At 44.9% G+C, this 23,737-nt stretch overlaps 1 protein-coding gene across 6 annotated transcripts in view; it reads left to right on the top strand.

Annotated features, from left to right (window-relative positions):
* The window catches only part of ptprfb (protein tyrosine phosphatase receptor type Fb), a 163,521-nt gene that overhangs the window by 18,732 nt on the left and 121,052 nt on the right, over positions 1–23,737 (top strand). For 5 of the 6 annotated variants that reach the window (XM_053651281.1, XM_053651279.1, XM_053651280.1 and 2 more), the window contains exon 1: positions 19,589–19,998. The exons of the other annotated variant lie outside the window; for it this stretch is intronic. The gene's annotated coding sequence lies outside the window, so the exon portion shown is untranslated. Of the gene's footprint in view, positions 1–19,588; positions 19,999–23,737 lie in introns of those variants that run through there. 6 annotated transcript variants of the gene reach the window in all.

The raw sequence follows: 23,737 nt of genomic DNA, 5'->3' as shown, positions 1-23,737 counted from the left end.
GAGTGAGTGACACAGCAGTGTTATCTGGGGTTAGTTGGGGTGTGTGTGAGTGTGAGAGTGTGTGACACAGCAGTGTTATCGGGGGTTAGTCTGGGTGAGTGATCAGCGTGTGAACGAGTGACACAGCAGTGTTATCGGGGGTTAGTTGGGGTGTGTGTGAGTGAGTGACACAGCAGTGTTATCTGGGGTTAGTCGGGGTGAGTGATGAGTGTGAGAGCGTGTAACACAGCAGTGTTATCGGGGGTTAGTCTGGGTGAGTGATGAGTGTGTGAACGAGTGACACAGCAGTGTTATCTGGGGTTAGTTGGGGTGTGTGTGAGTGAGTGACACAGCAGTGTTATCTGGGGTTAGTCTGGGTGAGTGAAGAGTGTGTGAACGAGTGACATGTTTAAACCCTTTCAGGACGCTCTTCTGTAATTATATTTGCTGTTCCGTGACCTTTAACTCGAGCTAAAGGCAGATTAAACAGTCCTGTACTCAGCTGCTCCAAAAACCATTTCAACTGACATTCAGGTCTAAATTGCTGCGGGAGTCAGGGACGAGCCGCCGTCAAGCCGTGCGCAAATACACCGTACGCCGTAAACCGTGGAAAATCTTGGGATTGTTGGGGTAGATGGGGCTGTTGGGGGTAGACAGCATTTCGGAGGGAGGGGGTTCTCGCAGTGGGGTTTAGTAATGTTTGATGATTTTGTTTTTTTTAAATGGCACAATACTGTTTCAAAAAAAAAAAAACAGGAAGGACAGAACCTTCTCTCTTTCTTTCTTTCTTTCTTGCAGTGTTCTTAAACCATTAACACAGTAATGTAGTAAAATGTCTGCCTCCAGCTGAACTGAAACATTGGAATGAAATGGAACTATACGTTTTATTGTGATATTCCGAGGGAAAGCTGATTCATTAAAAACGTCGTGACCGAACCAAACGTTTCTCTTCGGTTGAAAGTGGAACCTTTTTTTTAGGAACTACAGATGCGTGCTAAGAGGTTGTTGTTTTTCATTTCCCACTTCTTCAGTTGTTCATTAGGACAAGCGTCCTCTCTTTTTAAAAGCGCGTTCGGATCTCGTCCGTCCCGCTCCGCGTCCTCCGTCTCAGGAAGTAACGGCGGATGAATTTTATCCGAAGCTGCTGCGTGGTCGTGTTTGTGTCCTCGCCGGACGTATCGGCCCGGGCAGGATGGATCGGTCACGCTCCGTAGACGAAAACCAGTCCCCAGGAGCCCGGGTTTTTCCCGTCTTCACGGATTCCTGCCTCGATTTGGACGCGTTAAGCGATTTTCCGCCGTGTCCAGTCATTCTCTCGCGCGTTACTTTGACCCCGCTCGCCCTCCCTTTCCCTTTCCCTCCTGCCCCTGTGGGCGACAGCGTCCTCGTCCACCTGCTGGGCTTTGTCCTCCTTTAACCACTTCCTGTCCCAGTTCTCAGGTGTTTGTCCCGCAGCGTGTCCCTCGGAGAGGTTTCAGCATCGTCCCAGCGTCAGTCAGCACGTGTTCGATAACGTGAGGAGAAACGGACACGTGGAACGTCTCGTAGCGTGCACACTCTGACGTGTGTCTTCTGATTTTTGGGGTTTTGAGACGTTCAGATAGGAACTCAAACTACTGATAACTCTTACTGTTTCATTTCAAACACTGAAACAGACCCGGCGTTATTCACACAAAGCTTTCTTCTGCGCTTTTTTCTCTTCTCTTTCTTTCTTTTTACCTCAGTCCATTCTTTATTCCTTTACTTATTTTTTAATTGTTTTGTTTTCTTTTGTCTTTTTGTTTCTTTTGTTCTTGCTTTTGTGCTATCACTCTTTCTTTCTTTTTGACATCTATTTGTTTGTCGCTCCACCCATCCCTTTCTTTCTTTCTTTCTTTCCTGCATTTTATCTCTTCCCTTTCTTTTTTCTTTTTTCTCTTTGTATTTTTATTTCTTTATTTCCGCTGTATTTATTTCATGCCTTTTCAGTTTCTTGTCTTTCTTCAGTTTTGTCTTTCTTTCTTTCTTTCTTTCTTTCTAGCTTTTTTTTACGTGCATTTGTCACTTCAGCCATCCCTTTTTCTTTTCTTTTCTTTTCTTTTCTGTCTTCCTTTCTTATCCCTTTTCTCTCTAGCCTTTTTTCCGTTCTCTTTTCTTCATCTCCTTTCCGTCTACACTTTTCCATTCTTGCTGAAATTTTTTTTTCTTAGTCTTGTTCTATCTAGGCCTTTTTCTTTTTTCAATCCCTTTTCGGCTAGTCTCTTCTCTCCTTTTTCTCTCTTTCTTTCTTTCTTTCTTTCTTTCAATCGATCTTTTTTAGCTTTTAGCGTCTGAGCGAAGCCGAGAGACGTCTCGTACTGGGTGTCAGCTCTCGTTAGTTTATTTCGCGGCTTAGCGCTCTGTCGCGAGATGAAATAGTTCCCTCTCCTTGAGCGTATCCCGATTGCGTCGGGCTCCGTTATTAATGTGGAGCCATCGGGCAGAAGAGCGAGAGAGTTCCCTCCTCCGACGAGCTGCTTACAGGGACCGTCGTGTCCGTATCGATTACTTCTCTCGAACGTCGTTACTTTCCCGGAAGTGTTCAATTCCTCTTATATTAACCCGTTATCCATTTTGTTAATAGAGACCCTGAAACCGTCATCACCTCATCGAAATTTCAAACCCAACACCAGGGGCGTAGTTATGACCGTCATCACCTCTAACATCGCCTCTAACATCGCCTCTAACATCGCCTCTAACATCGCCTCTCCGAGTCAGTTAATCATTTCATCCACATCCCGGTGTGTTCGTCTGCAGAGACGTCTCTCGCTGCGTTTTCACCTTCGTGCCTCTTTCGGTCCGAGAGGGAAGATTGTTGACTCTCCATTAGTCATGATCTCCACGGGTTCAAAGTTCAGCCGTCGCGCTTAAGAACCCGCGGTGCCGAGCGAAGGGAAACGGGGAAAAGCTACCCATAATCCTTCGCTGAACACTCCGGTGCTGAGAGATGATGGGTTCATGGTGCGGGTCTTAAATGCACGAAAACCTCACCGCTCTGACTCGAGGTGTCGAGATGAAGCGGAAAAAAAACCGTCTAGAGAAAAATCCCCGAGTGTTTCATTCGTCTTCTAACACGCCGATTTACCAACTTACGACCGTTACAATTTAAAAAAAAATGTTATTGAGCGACGTCACGTCAAAATGGTAACGTTTAATCTTGTGGAACGTCCGAGTTACGGGTTAGTTCGTGTTCTCGTTTACGTTCTAGCAGTATTTCCCTCTTCACTACCCATCTCTCTCTCTCGCTCTCTCCCTCTCGATCGAAAGTTCAAACGACGATAAATAAATAAAATAAAACGCAAGAAGATGTCGGAAAACTTTCAGAAAAGCTGCAGCTTTAAGTCTGACTGTTACAAAGTTCTGACACTGGAGACTCCTTCCATTATCGTCGAATAAACGTCTCCTTACCAAGAACCCGCACCGGAATAGAACAGTTCGGTGGAATTCCGACTAAGCGATTGTAAATTGTTCGAAATGGCGTTAATGTTCGAGTCGGACGGAGCCGGGATTGTTGGAGATATTCTCAGGAACTTACGCGATCTTAAAGGCGGAACATTCCCTCGACGTTCTGCTCGATTCGAAAGCCGTTAGGACGTAACGGACGAATCAGGAGAACGCACAGAGAGGGAGAGAGGGCATCGTGATGGCGAGGTTTCGCCGGATCGTATTTTGTCTTCCCACTTCCAGTTGGCTCGACTTGCGCGAAGCAAATTACTTTGGCCCAGATGGCGTGAAGGTCACGGAAACCCGAGCACTTATAAAAAAAACTGAAGAGGAAAATGTCCGCTCCCGTCAGCTGCGAGAGCACCGTGTTACTGTCGTGTTGATACATAACCATTAGCACTGGTTCACTTCCCAGATTATTTCTTTTTACCACATGAATGTCTCTATTGTCTGCTGGAGGACCAGATGGGACGTCGTCATGCCAACTTTTAATTTAAAAAATTTTTTTTTCATTTGAGCGATGGGCAGAACCGCGCTGTGGAGATCCAGCTGTGGACGCTGGCCAAAAGAACCATGGAAACGTTTATCAGTTCCAAAAAGCGCTAATTAAAGCCAATTTCTCATTACATCAAAAACGTGTTACATTCCCCACCTCCCCTTTTTTATTTTTTTTATTCGTTTTTTTTTTTTAGGACGGCTGTTTCCCACGGCAATCGTGACTGTGAGGAGGGAAAAAAAAATAGCTCATGGATAAAGATGAGAACACACTGCATCTGCTGCCGGAAATCCAACAAGTTTTTGCATTTAATTCAAGTTAGAAGTGAGATTCTTTTAGAATTAGTCATAAATATTTTATTTAAAACGTTCTGGATTATACCACAGCGCTCAGTTCATATAGTTTCTTTTTTAAATTTTTTTTTATTTTTTATTAACTTGGAGAGAGGGACGACAGAGATCCTGCCGAGGGAACGAGTGTTTATAGCTGCTATCGGCGAGTTGTACAGACTTTCCACAAGATTAAACGTAACTGTAAACGGATAAAAAGTATGCATTTTTTTTATTAAATAATATTTTGCTGTTGGGGGCAAATTGCTGTGGTGTAAGAGGAACAGAACACTGAAAAAAAAATCAACTTCAGGGTGGTACAGTACCTCTGCTTCATCACACCGCCCCGCTGATGATTATTTTCCTGTAAGAGCACGACACAAAGTGGTTTATTCCTTAACATCTGCAGTATTAATTATAGCTTCGGACAGGTGATTTAGGGAGTAACTCTGGACGGACAGGTGATTTAGGGAGTAACTCTGGACGGACAGGTGATTTGGGGAGTAACTCTGGACGGACAGGTGATTTGGGGAGTAACTCTGGATGGACAGGTGATTTGGGGAGTAACTCTGGACGGACAGGTGATTTGGGGAGTAATGATGGACGGACAGGTGATTTAGGGAGTAACTCTGGACGGACAGGTGATTTAGGGAGTAACTCTGGACGGACAGGTGATTTAGGGAGTAACTCTGGACGGACAGGTGATTTGGGGAGTAATGATGGACGGACAGGTGATTTAGGGAGTAACTCTGGACGGACAGGTGATTTAGGGAGTAACTCTGGACGGACAGGTGATTTGGGGAGTAACTCTGGACGGACAGGTGATTTGGGGAGTAACTCTGGATGGACAGGTGATTTAGGGAGTAACTCTGGACGGACAGGTGATTTAGGGAGTAACTCTGGACGGACAGGTGATTTAGGGAGTAACTCTGGACGGACAGGTGATTTGGGGAGTAACTCTGGATGGACAGGTGATTTGGGGAGTAACTCTGGACGGACAGGTGATTTGGGGAGTAATGATGGACGGACAGGTGATTTAGGGAGTAACTCTGGACGGACAGGTGATTTAGGGAGTAACTCTGGACGGACAGGTGATTTAGGGAGTAACTCTGGACGGACAGGTGATTTAGGGAGTAATGATGGACGGACAGGTGATTTAGGGAGTAATGATGGACGGACAGGTGATTTAGGGAGTAATGATGGACGGACAGGTGATTTAGGGAGTAATGATGGACGGACAGGTGATTTAGGGAGTAATGATGGACGGACAGGTGATTTAGGGAGTAATGATGGACGGACAGGTGATTTAGGGAGTAATGATGGACGGACAGGTGATTTAGGGAGTAACTCTGGACGGACAGGTGATTTAGGGAGTAACTCTGGACGGACAGGTGATTTAGGGAGTAACTCTGGACGGACAGGTGATTTAGGGAGTAACTCTGGACGGACAGGTGATTTGGGGAGTAACTCTGGACGGACAGGTGATTTGGGGAGTAATGATGGACGGACAGGTGATTTGGGGAGTAATGATGGACGGACAGGTGATTTGGGGAGTAACTCTGGACGGACAGGTGATTTAGGGAGTAACTCTGGACGGACAGGTGATTTAGGGAGTAACTCTGGACGGACAGGTGATTTAGGGAGTAACTCTGGACGGACAGGTGATTTAGGGAGTAATGATGGACGGACAGGTGATTTAGGGAGTAACTCTGGACGGACAGGTGATTTAGGGAGTAATGATGGACGGACAGGTGATTTAGGGAGTAACTCTGGACGGATAGGTGATTTAGGGAGTAACTCTGGACGGACAGGTGATTTAGGGAGTAACTCTGGACGGACAGGTGATTTAGGGAGTAACTCTGGACGGACAGGTGATTTAGGGAGTAATGATGGACGGACAGGTGATTTGGGGAGTAACTCTGGACGGACAGGTGATTTAGGGAGTAATGATGGACGGACAGGTGATTTAGGGAGTAACTCTGGACGGACAGGTGATTTAGGGAGTAATGATGGACGGACAGGTGATTTAGGGAGTAACTCTGGACGGACAGGTGATTTAGGGAGTAACGATGGACGGACAGGTGATTTGGGGAGTAACTCTGGACGGACAGGTGATTTAGGGAGTAACTCTGGACGGACAGGTGATTTAGGGAGTAACTCTGGACGGACAGGTGATTTAGGGAGTAACTCTGGACGGACAGGTGATTTGGGGAGTAATGATGGACGGACAGGTGATTTGGGGAGTAACTCTGGACGGACAGGTGATTTAGGGAGTAACACTGGACGGACAGGTGATTTGGGGAGTAATGATGGACGGACAGGTGATTTAGGGAGTAACTCTGGACGGACAGGTGATTTAGGGAGTAATGATGGACGGACAGGTGATTTAGGGAGTAACTCTGGACGGACAGGTGATTTAGGGAGTAATGATGGACGGACAGGTGATTTGGGGAGTAACTCTGGACGGACAGGTGATTTAGGGAGTAATGATGGACGGACAGGTGATTTGGGGAGTAACTCTGGACGGACAGGTGATTTAGGGAGTAACTCTGGACGGACAGGTGATTTAGGGAGTAACTCTGGACGGACAGGTGATTTGGGGAGTAATGATGGACGGACAGGTGATTTGGGGAGTAACTCTGGACGGACAGGTGATTTAGGGAGTAACTCTGGACGCACAGGTGATTTAGGGAGTAATGATGGATGGACAGGTGATTTAGGGAGTAACTCTGGACGGACAGGTGATTTGGGGAGTAACTCTGGACGGACAGGTGATTTAGGGAGTAACTCTGGACGGACAGGTGATTTGGGGAGTAATGATGGACGGACAGGTGATTTAGGGAGTAACGATGGACGGACAGGTGATTTAGGGAGTAACGATGGACGGACAGGTGATTTAGGGAGTAACTCTGGACGGACAGGTGATTTAGGGAGTAACTCTGGACGGACAGGTGATTTAGGGAGTAACTCTGGACGGACAGGTGATTTAGGGAGTAACTCTGGACGGACAGGTGATTTAGGGAGTAACTCTGGACGGACAGGTGATTTGGGGAGTAACTCTGGACGGACAGGTGATTTGGGGAGTAACTCTGGACGGACAGGTGATTTGGGGAGTAATGATGGACGGACAGGTGATTTAGGGAGTAACTCTGGACGGACAGGTGATTTAGGGAGTAACTCTGGACGGACAGGTGATTTAGGGAGTAACTCTGGATGGACAGGTGATTTAGGGAGTAACCCTGGACGGACAGGTGATTTAGGGAGTAACTCTGGATGGACAGGTGATTTAGGGAGTAATGATGGACGGACAGGTGATTTGGGGAGTAATGATGGACGGACAGGTGATTTAGGGAGTAACTCTGGACGGACAGGTGATTTAGGGAGTAACTCTGGACGGACAGGTGATTTAGGGAGTAATGATGGACGGACAGGTGATTTGGGGAGTAACTCTGGACGGACAGGTGATTTAGGGAGTAATGATGGACGGACAGGTGATTTAGGGAGTAACTCTGGACGGACAGGTGATTTAGGGAGTAACGATGGACGGACAGGTGATTTAGGGAGTAACTCTGGACGGACAGGTGATTTAGGGAGTAACTCTGGACGGACAGGTGATTTAGGGAGTAATGATGGACGGACAGGTGATTTGGGGAGTAACTCTGGACGGACAGGTGATTTGGGGAGTAACTCTGGACGGACAGGTGATTTGGGGAGTAATGATGGACGGACAGGTGATTTAGGGAGTAACTCTGGACGGACAGGTGATTTAGGGAGTAACTCTGGACGGACAGGTGATTTAGGGAGTAACTCTGGATGGACAGGTGATTTAGGGAGTAACTCTGGACGGACAGGTGATTTAGGGAGTAACTCTGGATGGACAGGTGATTTAGGGAGTAATGATGGACGGACAGGTGATTTGGGGAGTAATGATGGACGGACAGGTGATTTAGGGAGTAACTCTGGACGGACAGGTGATTTAGGGAGTAACTCTGGACGGACAGGTGATTTAGGGAGTAACGATGGACGGACAGGTGATTTAGGGAGTAACTCTGGATGGACAGGTGATTTAGGGAGTAATGATGGACGGACAGGTGATTTGGGGAGTAACTCTGGACGGACAGGTGATTTAGGGAGTAACTCTGGACGGACAGGTGATTTAGGGAGTAATGATGGACGGACAGGTGATTTGGGGAGTAATGATGGACGGACAGGTGATTTAGGGAGTAACTCTGGACGGACAGGTGATTTAGGGAGTAACTCTGGACGGACAGGTGATTTAGGGAGTAACGATGGACGGACAGGTGATTTAGGGAGTAACTCTGGACGGACAGGTGATTTAGGGAGTAATGATGGACGGACAGGTGATTTGGGGAGTAACTCTGGACGGACAGGTGTCCTGATTCTTTTGGACGCATCATGGCAAAACTCATTACGGAGATGTGAATCGACCTGAATCCTTTCCTACTGGCGTTGTTTTATTGGCACGGAACATCAGGAAATTGGAAATTGCATTAGGGCTCGTCTCACATTTTGGCAGGGCTGGATCAAATTTACAAACAGCAGCAGCTGGGGGAGGTACAGGAGCGCACGGTGCATATGAAAACGCCAAGGCGAGGCGCTTTATTTGGCAAATATCCGCAGACACAAGACTTCTGGATTCTGATTGGTCGGCAGGTGTTTTTTAGTTCACAGTAGCTCTGACAGTAGTGGAGCTGCTTTCGACGTCAGATTTCACTGTTCGCTTAAATGTTTTTAATATCCATGCATTTGGTCAGATGTACGCAACGTCGTAACGTACGCTAACGATGATTTAATCGTATAAAGTTTCATCATTTTATAAATTGCAACGCAGTAATTCTGTCTTGTTAATTGGCGGCTACGGTTTTATTAACAGTTTCAGCCGCAGGTGGGTAAAAAAAATCGTTTCTATGGTAACGGCTCGTTCACAGGGACTTGTACGGCAGACGCTCCATCGCTAATCTTTGAGGAGATGTTTATTTGACAGTAATGGAAGGAGTCTCCAGTGTCAGCACTTTGTAACCGTCAGAGATAAAGCTGTAACATCTTCAGGACAGAGGAGTTTACACTTGGCGGTTTCTCGTTTCTGATTGGCTGGTAGATGTTTATCATTATTTTCTCGTACCGACTCGCCTCTCTTTAAAAGAACGATACTTCGGACGTTATCTCCGTCGAGTTTATCGGCCAAATTGTAACGCGGGATCGATGTCACGTGACCGATGAAATCTAATGCGCGCTTGGGCGTGGAGTGGAGGTGGGGTTAGAGGAGGGGGAGTTCCACAGGAACGCCGGCGCGTTACACCACAGTAACCCCTGTCTGCTCTGAAAGACCGAACGGTCTCTCTCTCTTCAGGGTTTTCTAGTGCACTTAAGTGACTCATGGGTTTTTTGTTTTTTTTTTTGAAGAGAAACAGTCCAAACCCGCTGGAAAACTTGTGTCGGCATGAGGTTTTGATAATTACCACTCAGTGTGCTCTTTGAAGAGCTGGTTTTCTCTGGCGATTTCCCCCCAATGACCAGCGAAATCCGAGGCCCGATCCGTGTCTGGAAACGCAGCCGTACGTTTCCACGTTTCCAGAACGGCTAGACTGCGTCAGGAAGTGGTTTCCATGCCATGCTTTTATAAAAAAGGATGTCAGACATCAGACGTTAAGCGCCGTCTCATTCACGGAGGAAAAGCGTGTATGCGGAAATGAACGGGTTTAACGGAAAGGTGCGGGCATGCAGGCGCTGGGGTTTTAATTCCGATACGCCTCGTTCGTTTGGTCTGATGAAGAAGAAGAAGACGAGAAGAACACGTCGGTTATCTGGTCAGAAGGCTTTTAAACCCAACGACAGTCTCATTCTATCAGCAGCGCCTAATAATAACCTACAGCACAGTTATTAGCGAGGTCGAGGTCAGGCGCTGGTGTCTGGCGCGGAGGCTCCAGCTCTTCCCGAAGGTGTCGAGGTCAGGGCTCTGTGCAGGACACTCCAGTTCTCCCAGTCCAACGTTGGCAGCGCACGTCTTCACGGAGCTCGCGTCGTGCACTTGGTGTCGTGCTGGAACGGGTTCCAGCCTCTCCGTCCGTCCCTGTGAACTGAAATTGTCACGCTGCGGCGCACAAAGACGTCTGTACAATCGTGTGTGTTTCCAACTTTGTGTTAGCAGTTTGGAGAAGATGCTCAGGTGTCCTGATACTTTTCGCCATCTCCAGGTCGTCGTATACGGTCATCCGCGCACGTTCTGCCATCACAGGAACGAGGAGATCTAAACCGAGGGTGAAAAACGTTTAAATAGCGGAATGAATTAATAACGTCTTCACCCGTGACCCTTCTTCTGTGTTTGATGTGCTGAACGTGCTGACTAGCTCACCGTACGTTATTACCTTACTGTAGCTAGCACTTTTCTGCCGCGTCGGTTGTTTAAGCAACCAAAACAAAGCGTAAATAAATAAATACATTTATTTATGTATTAATTAATTAATTAATGGACAATCACGCTGGAGGGTTTTTCCTCGCCGGGCCGGCTGGCGAACGCGGTTATGACGTGTGACGTGCCTACACGGTGCGTGTGCATTTAGTGCGTGTTTACTCGTTGTAAATGACCTTGGTTTGGTGGAAGAAGAAAGCGGTGTATAAATAAAACGGATTATTATTAGGAGCGGAGAAGGAGAGCGGAGGTGAAAAAGTTAAGAGTGACTTTATATCCCATCATCCATCTCTCTCTAGCGATGGAGGCTAATGCGCGGACGTGACTTTCATAGCTACAGAGAGAGAGTGTGTGTGTGTGTGTGTGTGTGTGTGTGTGTGAGAAAGAAATTTTTTCGCCTGTTCATGTTTCCCACTTGGACACACACCAGGTCTTATCTCCTCCCATCTGTCAAGGCTTTGTTAAAAAAGACGTTACTGGCAAATGGCAGCCATGATGGATTACTCCCTCATTTGGGTGTGTGTGTGTGTGTGTGTGTGTGTGTGTGTGGAGGAGGTGGGTGGGTGTTGGATTCTTTTGTGTCACCTGCAGTCTTGTTTGCATTCTCCGGCTGATTGGCGCCATTTTTTTTCAGCCTACTCTACTGTTCACACCTTTATCTTTTCCTGCCACGTAACGTATCCGTTCCCGCCACGCTCTTAAACGGGTTGCCGTGCCGGGTTGCCGGATATTCCCGTTTTGTGCCTGGTTAATGCGTCGTCTTTGCGTTTAAACGAACGGTAATCGTCAGATGTGGTGGGGTTTTTTTTCCCAGCACAATTTTCTAGGATGTCTACAAGTCTAACTCCTAACATATTGCCATGAAAGTCCAGAAGTTCCGGGTTTAAACACAAGGGGGCGCTGTTAGGGTGATTCCAACACTGCGGTGCCTTGAAGTGCCTGTAACTCTTAAAAACTCTCCGGCGACAATGTTATTTAACGTTTCTTTGTTAACGTCGTGCCCCATTTATTAAACAGGATGCGAAAAATAATCATCCGTAAATCCTTCGTAGCGAGAAGTCCGTCGTGTTCACGGAAATGCGGTTCGTTAGGAAATGTAATTAGGAAATGTAATCGTCCGATCAGCTGCGAAGCGCAGAATCGTCAGTGATTTGCGACGATTTTGTATACGGATTACGGTTTGCTGAGAAGTGATTGCCTTAGTTTTGTTTTTGTTTTTTTACATGGATTTTTTCCCCTCAGTGTCGATTTTAAAGAGAAGGTTGAAGTAGGTTTTTAAGAAGCCGCATTTTTGGCTTTTTTTTTTTTTTTTTTTTTTGTCGAATCTGTTATGCGTTTGTCGATGCAAATTTTTGTAATAGTTTCGTTATAGATGTTTTACGGGCCACGAGTGAAGGGGTAATTCGATCATGCTAATAAACAGCGTCTAAAAAGACATGGAGGTTCATGGCCTCCAAACTAAACCTGCGTTATAGCTCGAATCGATCGCAGACCCGAGACGGAGTTGTTGTTTCACTTTTATTGTTTTTTTTCTTCCTGTGCTTTTTATTTCTGCTTGTTGTGATGAATTATTAAAAAGCGCACCGTCGGGGGTCAGCAAGGAGCAACGAAATCTTTTATTACCCAAATACAGAAGAAGAAGAAACGTTAAAGCTCCGGAACGTGCTGTAGAACGTGCTCGTGAACGTTATCTGGATATAATGTATTCAAGGACTCGGTGGAAATGTGGTTATTAAACCCTAATGATTTACAGTTTTATCTTTGTACAAAGTGTGAAAAGTTGTACTTTTCAAGGCCTGTAGGTTTTGTTCAGGTAAAATTACTGTGAAGCAAAGAATTAAGTTGATCCTCGGGTTCTTGAGAGGAGAAGCTTGATTAAATTTTACAGACCGGGGGACTTTTAAAAATAAACATTCAATTGTTCCTACTGTACCCAAATTTACATGGTTTCTGATGACACTTCTTATTTGTTTTTTCTTTTAATCAGTGTAAAAAAAAACAACAACAAAAAAAACGACATAGTGGATGTTATAGTTTTTAGAATTTGTAAAAAAAAAAAAATTTCCTCTTCGAGTTTTTATTTATCCAAAACAACTCGAGGAAAATGTATACGGAATCTTTAAAGTTCAAATTGGAATTTTATTTAAATATTGAACTACTAAAAAAAAAACAAAAAAAAACATTTAACAGTGAAAAGGAATGCTGTACACTTTTTTTTTTTTTTTTTAATTATATAAAACTTTTAACATTTTTCATTTTTATGGTTCGGTCTCGGTAATCATAAACAGTGAAAAGGAGGAAAATGTAATAGATGAAATTTTAATATTTAGAAATTTTTAAGATTGATTGCAAGTGAAAAATATACCACATATATATAAACACTTAAAAGAAAGACAATTTAAAAAAAAAAAAAAAGCTCAATTTTATTAATTTTAAGGTTTTACAACTTCTAGGATTAAAAAAGGACATTTTTCCAGTATTTACCACACGCACACATTTAAAAATAATTCATTACATTTTGTCGTTTTAAAGATTTAATACAAACACAAGCTTTATTATTAAAAAGTCAGGGGGAAAATGAACAAAAAGTAAACATTTTTCCTCTAGAAAGAAAACTATTAACAAAATGTTTAAAATGTGAAAATAATATTTTAATCTCAAATAAATTTTTAACCGGACGTGTTTTTAATGTTCAACATGCAATAAAAAATATTTAATACTGAAAAGGAGCGAAATGAAAAGAATTTTTATTTAAATATCATTTAAAATATTTGACTATTTCACAGGTTCAGCACAAACCTTAACATGTAAGTGTATCGTATGCCGCTTTTCCACCGCAGGAACTTTCACCAGGAACTCGGGACTTTTGGAGGTACTCGGTGTGTTTCCACCGCGGGGTCTAAATTAAGTTCCGGGTCAAATATTTAGCCCTCGCAAAGTCCCGAACTCGGGAGGTGGTATTCTTCAAAAGGCAGGAATTTTCGGGGGTGGGAAATGCAAACAACAAAGGTCTGGAGGAACCAAATGGTCCCTTGGAAAAAGATCCTGGGACAACTTATCCAGGGTAATTTTGGTGGAAAAGCGGCTTTATATATAAAAATCTGAAAATCTCGCTGCGTGATGTTTATGAGGCCTCAGAAAAGTGTACTGCAGCAGTTATCATGATATTAATGTTATATTTTTGTTTTGCCCTTATATAGCGGTTTCCTGTTGCCCTTTTACGGTTAAATCCTGATAAGTAACGGAGCTCTTCGTGTAGTTTACGGTCTTGGTGTTTTTATCGTTAAAGTAGCTATTGTTCTTTAGCTCTGCGAATTCCTCGCTGTTTCCTGAGCTTTTGTCACCGAGTCCCAGTCGCTAATCCGTTCCGGACACTTGAGTTTAACTTAAACCTCCATCCAGTTTTACAGGTTCTTGTTGTGCTGTGGGTGAAATCTTCTGTTTTCCATCATTCCTAGTGAACTTTCTCGTTTCGCGTGTTGAAATCGGACCAGGGCGTGTTGTTTTTCACTCTGCGTGTTCTGGCTCGACTCTCGGCTTCAGCTCCCGTAGAGTTCCCTGCGTCTGAAATACCCAAAGGTCCTTTTCAATCCAAATGTCTCGCAAAGTCTTACAAACTGCATGCAAATCCGCGAGCGCTTCAGTCAGATACCGTTCTGCTCGATATTCCCAATATTCCATCCTCAGAGAGCTCCGCCCGAACACGCCGTAACCAGGGGTTACGCGCCGGGGAACACGTTCACGGTATCGTGTTTCAGGAACGTGTTGAAGTGAGTGCCGGTGAGCGCTGGGTAGCTCGCTAATTATTTAGTAAGGCTAACAAAACTGAAAAAAAACCCATCTAGAACTCTTCAGGGTTCTTCGGTTGGTCCCTCTGGGAGAACTCCTGAAGATTTCAAGAAGAACCATGTTAAAGTAACTTGAGTTCTTTCATGTCCTGGATTATCTCAGGTCAGCCTTGGATGGATGGATGGATGGATGGATGGATAGTTTGATGGACTGATGGCTGATGGATAAGTTAGATGGACGATGGATAGCTGAAGGAATGGATGGATGGATGGATGGATGGAAAGATAATAGCTGGATGGATGTTTTAATGGTTAGACAGCTGATGGTTATTTACAGAGACTTTGATGGATGATAGATAGCAGGATGGAAATTGATGGGTGGATGGATGGATGGATGGATAGAGCAATCGATGGATAGAGGTTGAGATGTCAGAAAGTTAGCTATAGGAATTAATGAATGGGTGGATGAGTGATTAAATGACTGATAGAACTGTCTACTTATCTATCTGAAGGCTGAAAGCAAGATGGATGGATGGATAGATGGATCGATGGATGGGTGAATGGGTGGGTGGGTGAATGATAGCTATATGGAGGGATGGCTGTTTGAATGCATAGATAGGATAGATAGTTAGGTGTTTAGATGGATGGATAGTAAGCTAGCTGGCTGGATGGATGGAGAGATAGATGTATGGATGGATGGAGAGATAGATATATGGATGGATGGAGAGATAGATGTATGGATGGATGGATGGAGAGATAGATGTATGGATGGATGGATGGAGAGATAGATGTATGGATGGAGAGGTAGATGTATGTATGGATGGAGAGATAGATGGATGGATGGATGGAGAGATAGATGTATGGATGGATGGATGGAGAGGTAGATGTATGGATGGATGGAGAGATAGATGTATGGATGGATGGAGAGGTAGATGTATGGATGGATGGAGAGATAGATGTATGGATGGATGGAGAGATAGATGGATGGATGGAGAGATAGATGTATGGATGGATGGAGAGATAGATGTATGTATGGATGGATGGAGAGATAGATGTATGGATGGATGGAGAGATAGATGGATGGATGGATGGATGGAGAGATAGATGTATGGATGGATGGAGAGATAGATGTATGTATGGATGGATGGAGAGATAGATGGATGGATGGAGAGATAGATGTATGGATGGATGGAGAGATGTATGTATGGATGGATGGAGAGATAGATGTATGGATGGATGGAGAGATGTATGTATGGATGTATGGAGAGATAGATGTATGGATGGATGGAAAGGTAGATGTATGTATGGATGGAGAGATAGATGTATGGATGGATGGAGAGATAGATGTATGGATGGATGGATGGAGAGATAGATGTATGGATGTATGGATGGAGAGATAGCTGTATGGATGGATGGAGAGATAGATGTATGGATGGATGGATGGAGAGATAGATGTATGGATGTATGGATGGAGAGATAGCTGTATGGATGGATGGAGAGATAGATGTATGGATGGATGGATGGAGAGATAGATGGATGGATGGATGGATGGAGAGATAGATGTATGGATGGATGGAGAGATAGATGTATGGATGGATGGAGAGATAGATGTATGGATGGATGGAGAGGTAGATGTATGGATGGATGGATGGAGAGATAGATGTATGGATGTATGGATGGAGAGATAGCTGTATGGATGGATGGAGAGATAGATGTATGGATGTATGGATGGAGAGATAGATGTATGGATGGAAGGATACATGGTTAGATGAATGGATGGATGACTGGTACGACGGGTGGATGTAAGATCAGTTTATATAATATCCATCACACACACACGCACAGTGAGTATAAGTTTTGGCGCCCCTTCTCCCCCTCTTCCTCCACCTCAGCATTGTTGTTGTTGGTTTTTCTTTCCTCGTCCTCGTCAGGTGTGATTGTGTCGCTTCATTTCCTCCTGTTAGTCTCTCAGTCTAAATGCGTTTCTACTCTCCCAATACCCCCCGGGATCCTGACGGGGGGAAAATATTCTCTTCCACATTCTCCGGCATGTTACCCCCCCCCCCCCCGCATCCCCCCCACCCCCCGCCGCCCCCGCTCCGAATTAACGTTACTCGGAACCGAGCGCTTTTCATTTTTAAAACGAACAAGAAAATTGCTGTTTTCTTGCTGTCGTGTTCTACCTCTTTATATTTACACACACACACACACACACACACACACACCGCCATGTGACCTCATGTACACACATACTCGTACACACCCAAGGTCAGATTACGGTGTTCTTATCGGTGAGTGTGTGTGCGTGTGTGTGTGTGTGTGTGTGTGTGTGTGTGTACTTGTGTTTCTCACACACCTCTTTGTCACACACTGTCTCACTGACTCACTGCTGGAGACATGATTATTCATCAGTTTGTTCCTCTGCCTGTCTGTCTGTCTGTCTGTATACCTACCTGTCTGTGTGCCCACCTTTCCACTTGCCTGTCTGTCTCTATGTCAACCTGTCTGTCTGCTTACCTACTAGCTGTACACACGTCATGTCTCCATGTGCCTGTTTGTCTAACCGCATGCATACCTGTCTGTCTGCCTGTGAGTCTGTCTGTTTACCGACCTGTTTACCTGTTCCAATATACCTACCTGTCCATATGAATCTCTATATCTGTCTGTCTATTCCTGTACCTACTTGTCTCTCTCCATCTGTCGGTCTGCCTATGTACTTACCTGTCTATCTGAGCATTCATCTCTCTGTCTGTCTGTCTGTTCTATACCTGAGCATCTGTCTGTCTGCATACCTACCTGTTTGTTTCTCTATTTGTGCATCTGTATTCCTGTCTACCTGTACCTGTCTGTCTGTCTGTCTGTCTGTCCATCCCTATACCTACCTGACTAACTGCTCATCTGTCTGTCTGTATATATAGCTGTCTGTTTTCCTATATGCCTGTCTGTCCACCTGTCTGTCTGTCTGTCTGTTTGTACTCCTCACAGGTCAAAGCTGTGTCGTTACTCATTAACAGATGATTAATTAAGTTATTAGGATTATTTATTAACTCACTGTATTACACAGTCGAATCTGTCTGTCTCTCTCTCTCTCTCTCTCTCTCTCTGTCCATCCGTCTGTCTGTCTCTCTTTTGGTTTCTCCATCTGTCTCTCTCTCTTCCTTTCTCTCTCTGTCTGTCGGTCTCTTAGTCTGTGTCTGCGTCAGAATCTATATTGTCGTCTGTCTTTCTGTCCCGTCATCTGTCTCCATCACGTTCTTTCTCTCTGTCTCTCCATCTGTCCATCCATTCATCCGTTCATCCATTCATCCATCTACCTATCTGCCATTTCTCTGTCCTTCTGTTTCTCAACACGTGACAGTTTTTTTTTTTATCCACCCGTCTATCTGCCTGTCCTGCTGTCTATCTAGGCTGTCTGTCTCTCCGTCTCTCCATCATGTCAGCTACCTGTCTTTCTCTGTTCCCACCTATCTCTCCATCCATCTCTCTACCTGTTTGACAACCCATGTCATTTTTTATTCATCCATCTGTCTCTGTCTATCCAACTGTCTATCTCTCTGCTTGTTAGATTGTCACTCTGTCTCTCCATCTCTCCATACATCTCCCTCCGTTCTTCTAACTGTCTCCCTGATTGTCAACAAATGCTTTATTATTTTTTTCTATATTCGTCTGCCTGTCTGCCTGCCTGTCTGCCTGCCTGTCTGCCTGTCTGTCTGTCGATCTGCAGTATCCGTCTAGCTGTTTATTCATTTCCTCTCAAACTTCTGTGTGTCTGTAAGATTTTGGTTTTATACATATGAGCAGGTGTTTATTATTGAGAGATACAGTGTGTGTGTGTGTGTGTGTGTGTGTGTGTGTGTGTGTGTGTGTGTGCGTGTTTATGCCCCAGAAAGCTTTCTCTAATGTTCATATCTCGGCTCTGTGGGGATGTTACGCTCTCTCGGTGTCCCACTTCTCCGTCCTGAGACTTTATTTAAGTGACAGTGAGTGCAGCACTCACACGATCACGTCACATGACTACACCGCAGAGTTACGTCTCATGTTTACATCGCACGTTTACACCGCACGTTTAGAGCTCACCTTTACATTTTACATTTACATTGAACGTTTACGTCTTATGTCCGCATCTCACGTTTACGTCTTATGTTTACGTTTTACGTTTTTCATTTTACATCTTAGTTTTACATATTATGTTTACATCCTACGTTCACTTTGCACAACTACGTCTCATGTATACGTCGCGTGTTTGCTTCTTACGACTGCGGCTCACGTTCACGTCACATGTCTATATCTTATGTTTACATCACACATTTCCATCTCAGGGGCGCACGGTGGATTAGCACGTTCGCCTCACGCCTCCGGGGTCGGGGGGTCGATTCCCACCGTGTTCCTGTGTGTGCGGAGTTTGCATGTTCTCCCCGTGCTGCGGGGGTTTCCTCCGGGTACTCCGGTTTCCTCCCCCAGTCCAAACACATGCATGGCAGGCTGATCGGCGTGTCTAAAGTGTCCGTAGTGTATGAACGGGTGTGTGAGTGTGTATGTGATTGTGCCCTGCGATGTATTGGCACCTGTCCAGGGTGTACCCCGTCCTGTACCCCATGCTCCCTGGGATAGACTCCAGGTTCCCCGTGACCCTGAAAAGGATAAAGCGGTATAGAAGATGGATGGATGGATGGATTCCATCTCATTTTATCCTAATTTAATTTAAGTTTATAAATGAATAATTAATCACGTTCAGATGACTGTAAAAGTAGGAAAACTTGTCAGAATTTTTTCTTCTTCTTAATACGTGAGTTAGTAATAATTTTACTTTAAATGTGCCATGTTTGCCGACTACTGTTTGAACTTTGCAGAAGCTCCTGCCGTGTCACGTGACCCCCCCTACCCCCACCCCACCCCACCCCACCCCACTCCACCCCCCACTCCACCCACACACACTCCCACAGGTAAGTAATAAAAAGAGAGAGAGAGAAAACACCTTCTGGGCAGTGGTTCAGGAGAGCCATCGTGTCTCCGCCCCCTTTTCCCCAGGCCCAGTAGCGATTCTCACCTTGTGTGACATCACATGTAGACCCCGCCCCTTCTCACTCCTGTCCCCTGGCGCTCTCCACATTGTGAAGCAGCTTTGTGCTCAGAAGGGACTGTTTTCAGTAAAGAGAGAGCAGCGGATCTCAGAGGAGACATTTCTTTAAACTAACCTTTATTAAAGCGAGGAAGAAAAAAAAGGAAAAGCTTACAAGCTTTTAATGGATTAAGGAGTTTTACATTTTTTTCCTCTCTCGCTCTGTGTGTGTGTGTGTGTGTGTGTGTGTGTGTGTGTGTGTGTGGAGACTTTTGCGGAGTTTAAGCGAGGATTTCCTTACCTGGATGTGAAAGCGTGAAAGGAGTGTAGCGTGTGGACGCCGTGGACTTTTCAGGAATACTTTTATACAGGAGACTCCGGATTACATTAAGGATTACATTTTATTGGAATTTTTGTTCAGTTTTCCGGTCCTTTCTTTCAGTTTGAGGACATGGGTGAGTAAAGGGGCTTTTTTTTGGTTTTTTTTTTTTTTTTTTTTACACCTGTTGCTCGGTCGCGTTTCACTTCGCTTTCACGTTCCGGAGAACTTTCAGAACTCTCGTCGCTTTTTTTCTTTCTTTTTTGACTCGCTGAGAAAGTTCCCGCTTTCTCTTTTCTTTCTTTCTTTTCTTGATTTAGGTTGTTTTAACCTCCTGAAAGCCCCGCTCCTTTTCTTTTCTCCCCCGCCCCCATATCATCCCGTACTTTAACTTTAAATAAAGTGCCTTCGGTAACTAACCCTCGCGGAGGTGAGACAGCTCGCCGTGAGGAACCTGTTTTTCCAGTCGTCCCTTATCTCCCTCCGTGATCTCGTCTCTCTTTTTTTTTAATGTAATTTTTTAATGTTTTGTTTTTTTTGAGCAGGACGTTCCTGGTGCTTGGACGTTTCCTAGCACCGCTTCAGGGCTTCTTGATTAGAGACGACAGGACAGAATGAAAGCCTTTTTTTTTCCCTCCTCCTCCTCGTGTCTTCTCTCTTTGAGCCGTAGTTGGGAAAAAGAAGGTTTTTTAGCCTTTGTAATTCGAGAGCTGATTGGTGAAGGACTGTAATTACTCAGCTGTCTGGTTAAACACCGTCTCTGAGGTGCGGGGACGGCTAGTCCTTATTTTCTTTAGCCCCCCCCTCCCCTCTCTCTCTCTCTCTCTCTCTCTGAAAACATTAAGTGCTTTAAAGTCGTTTCAGGTCCATCTACCAGTTTTAGCCCCGTGAAACGAGGCAGGTGTTGCGCAACAGGTTCGTTGCTTAACTCGCCTCGACCGTCAGCGTCGCCGTAAAAACCAGAGAGCTTCATTTATTCGTTTATTTATTTATTTACTTAATAAACGTCATTTTCCTCCTTTTCTTGTTGCTGTTTTCAGTCTAACGTTGGCAGGTTGTATTTAGTGCGAGGTAAAAGGTGATCTGTCTGTCTCGGTTTGTGAAGCACCTGGAGGTTTTTCTCTGAGAAAACACACACACACACACACACACACATACGCACGCACACACACACGCGCGCACACACACACTTCCTCACTCCTGTTAATCATTCACCAGCGAGTCCTCCAAATCTCACCCCACCTTCAGTTCGGATCCGGAGGAAACGTGTGCACGTGAACTAGACGTTATTTTTGCAGTAACGCAGTAAAATCCGTGATCGTTATTTGCGCTCTTCGCACCCTGCTTCCTAAATTATTCTGGATTTGTTTTTACCACAATTTACTGCTGTTTGTTGTTTTTTAATCCGCAGACTTTAAAGGTGCATTCACACACACACACACACACACAGACACACACACACGCAGAGAGACCTGCCGACTTCCGGCGACCGTTGGCGACTAGGCGTGGGCGTGTCCAGCCACTTTGGTAGTTGAGAAAAGTTGAGCTGTATGCAAATTCGGAGCGACTCGATGCAGCGACTACCAACGGGGGTGAAGACGGAAGGGCGGAGGAGCGCACGTGATCCGTCGCCACTCGGAAAATAAATCAATAAATCAATAATAATGAAACACACTCCTATGGTATGTCGCTCCTGTCTTGGGTGAAGCGTCCGGCTTGAACGAGCAGCACAGTGCTGCGGTCCGGCGCCCGTTCACCACTGACACCCTGATGGTGGCGCTCACGTACTGAGATACGAGCCGCACCGGGATTTCGCTCGATTGCAACAAAAAGTGATTATTATTTTTCTCTAAACACGCTAAGCTAAGCTAATCGTCAGTTGTGCTTTCGCGGCAGACAGACGGCGGCGATGGCGAAGAGCGCACGCCGCGTCTCCTTCATCTCGTAGGATATGATGCATATGTACACACTGGTGGTGAATTTTATATCAGATCTCTCTCCCTGCAGTTTCATTTGAGCAGCAAGAAAACTGGTTTGTGGAACTCAGAAGTGGAATGCTAGTTGCACCACCCACGTTACTATGGCAACCAGTCGTAGGAACGCCTACCCACGACTTCATACTACAGCGACAGCGGCAGGTTTACCTGTCATCACCCTGACACCGATCCGTCACCCGCGCCAGTCGTCTGGCAGGTTCAGAGATCCGTTCTCGGACGGTGAAATGAGCCGGAGCATCTGTCCGGGAGACGTGAAGACGCCGTGACACGGACACGTTAAAGTTACGCAATACTTAAAGACATAATAAGTCTACGTAAAAAAAATTAAAATAAAGCACGAACGATGATTTAATGATCTGTTATTTTAGGAGACGGCCGTTAATGACGCTCGTAGTTTGTATGTTGTGGGCGTGGCATGCCGATGAACAACAGTAGTAGCTACACGGAATTATACAAAGCTAGTTATTTCAACACGAATTGAACAGCGCTGTATTCAGCGGAGAACTGAAGAAACACCGGACCGCACGCGCCGTACGATTGGGCCGAGGAATCGTTCGAGCCTACGGATCTATACGCTACAGATCTATACGCCATGGATCTATATGCTACAGATCTATACGCTACAGATCTATACGCCACGGATCTATACGTTATGGATCTATACGCTTACAGATCTATACGCCACGGAGCTATATGCCACGGATCTATAGGTTATGGATCTGTATGCTACAGATCTATACGCCGCGGATCTATACGCCACGGATCTTTAAGCTACGGATCTATACGCTACGGGTCTATACGCTATGGATCTATAAGCTACGGATCTATACGCTACAGATCTATATTCTACGGATCTATATGCTACGGATCTATATGCTACAGATCTATACACTATAGACCTATACGGTACGGATCTATACGCTACAGATCTATACGTTACAGATCTATACACTACGGATCTATATTTTATGGATCTATACGCTTACAGAGCTATACGCCACGGATCTATACGCCACGGAGCTATACGCCATGGATCTATAGGTTATGGATCTATATGCTACAGATCTATACGCCACGGATCTATAAGCTACAGACCTATATGCTACGGATCTATACGCTACGGATCTATACGCTATGGATCTATACACTACGGATCTATACACTACGGATCTATACGCTATGGATCTATACACTACGTATCTATATGCTTCAGATCTATACGCTACGGATCTATACGCTATGGATCTATACACTACGTATCTATATGCTTCAGATCTATACGCTACAGATCTATACGCTACGGATCTATACGTTACGGATCTATACACTACTGATCTATACACTATAGATCTATATGGTACGGCTCTATATGCTACAGATCTATACGTTACAGATCTATACGCTACAGATCTATACACTATAGACCTATACGCTACGGATCTATTCGCTACAAATCTATACGTTACAGATCTATACGCTACAGATCTATACGGTACGGATCTACACGCTACAGATCTATACGGTACGGATCTATACACTACAGATCTATACACTATAGACCTATATGGTACGGCTCTATACGCTACAGATCTATACACTTTGGATCTATATGCTACAGATCTATACACTTCAGATCTATACGCTACAGATCTATACACTTTGGATCTATATGCTACAGATCTATACACTACAGATCTATACGCTACGGATCTATTCGCTACAAATCTATACGTTACAGATCTATACGCTACAGATCTATACGCTACGGATCTATACGCTACGGATCTATACGCTACAGATCTATACACTTTGGATCTATTCGCTACAAATCTATACGTTACAGATCTATACGCTACGGATCTATACACTACAGATCTA

The sequence above is a fragment of the Ictalurus furcatus genome, chromosome 20, assembly GCF_023375685.1.
Source record: "Ictalurus furcatus strain D&B chromosome 20, Billie_1.0, whole genome shotgun sequence".
Taxonomy (NCBI): Eukaryota; Metazoa; Chordata; class Actinopteri; order Siluriformes; family Ictaluridae; genus Ictalurus; species Ictalurus furcatus.
The sequence above is the reverse complement of the archived record's forward strand: the minus strand, read 5'-3'. Positions and strand labels throughout refer to the sequence as shown.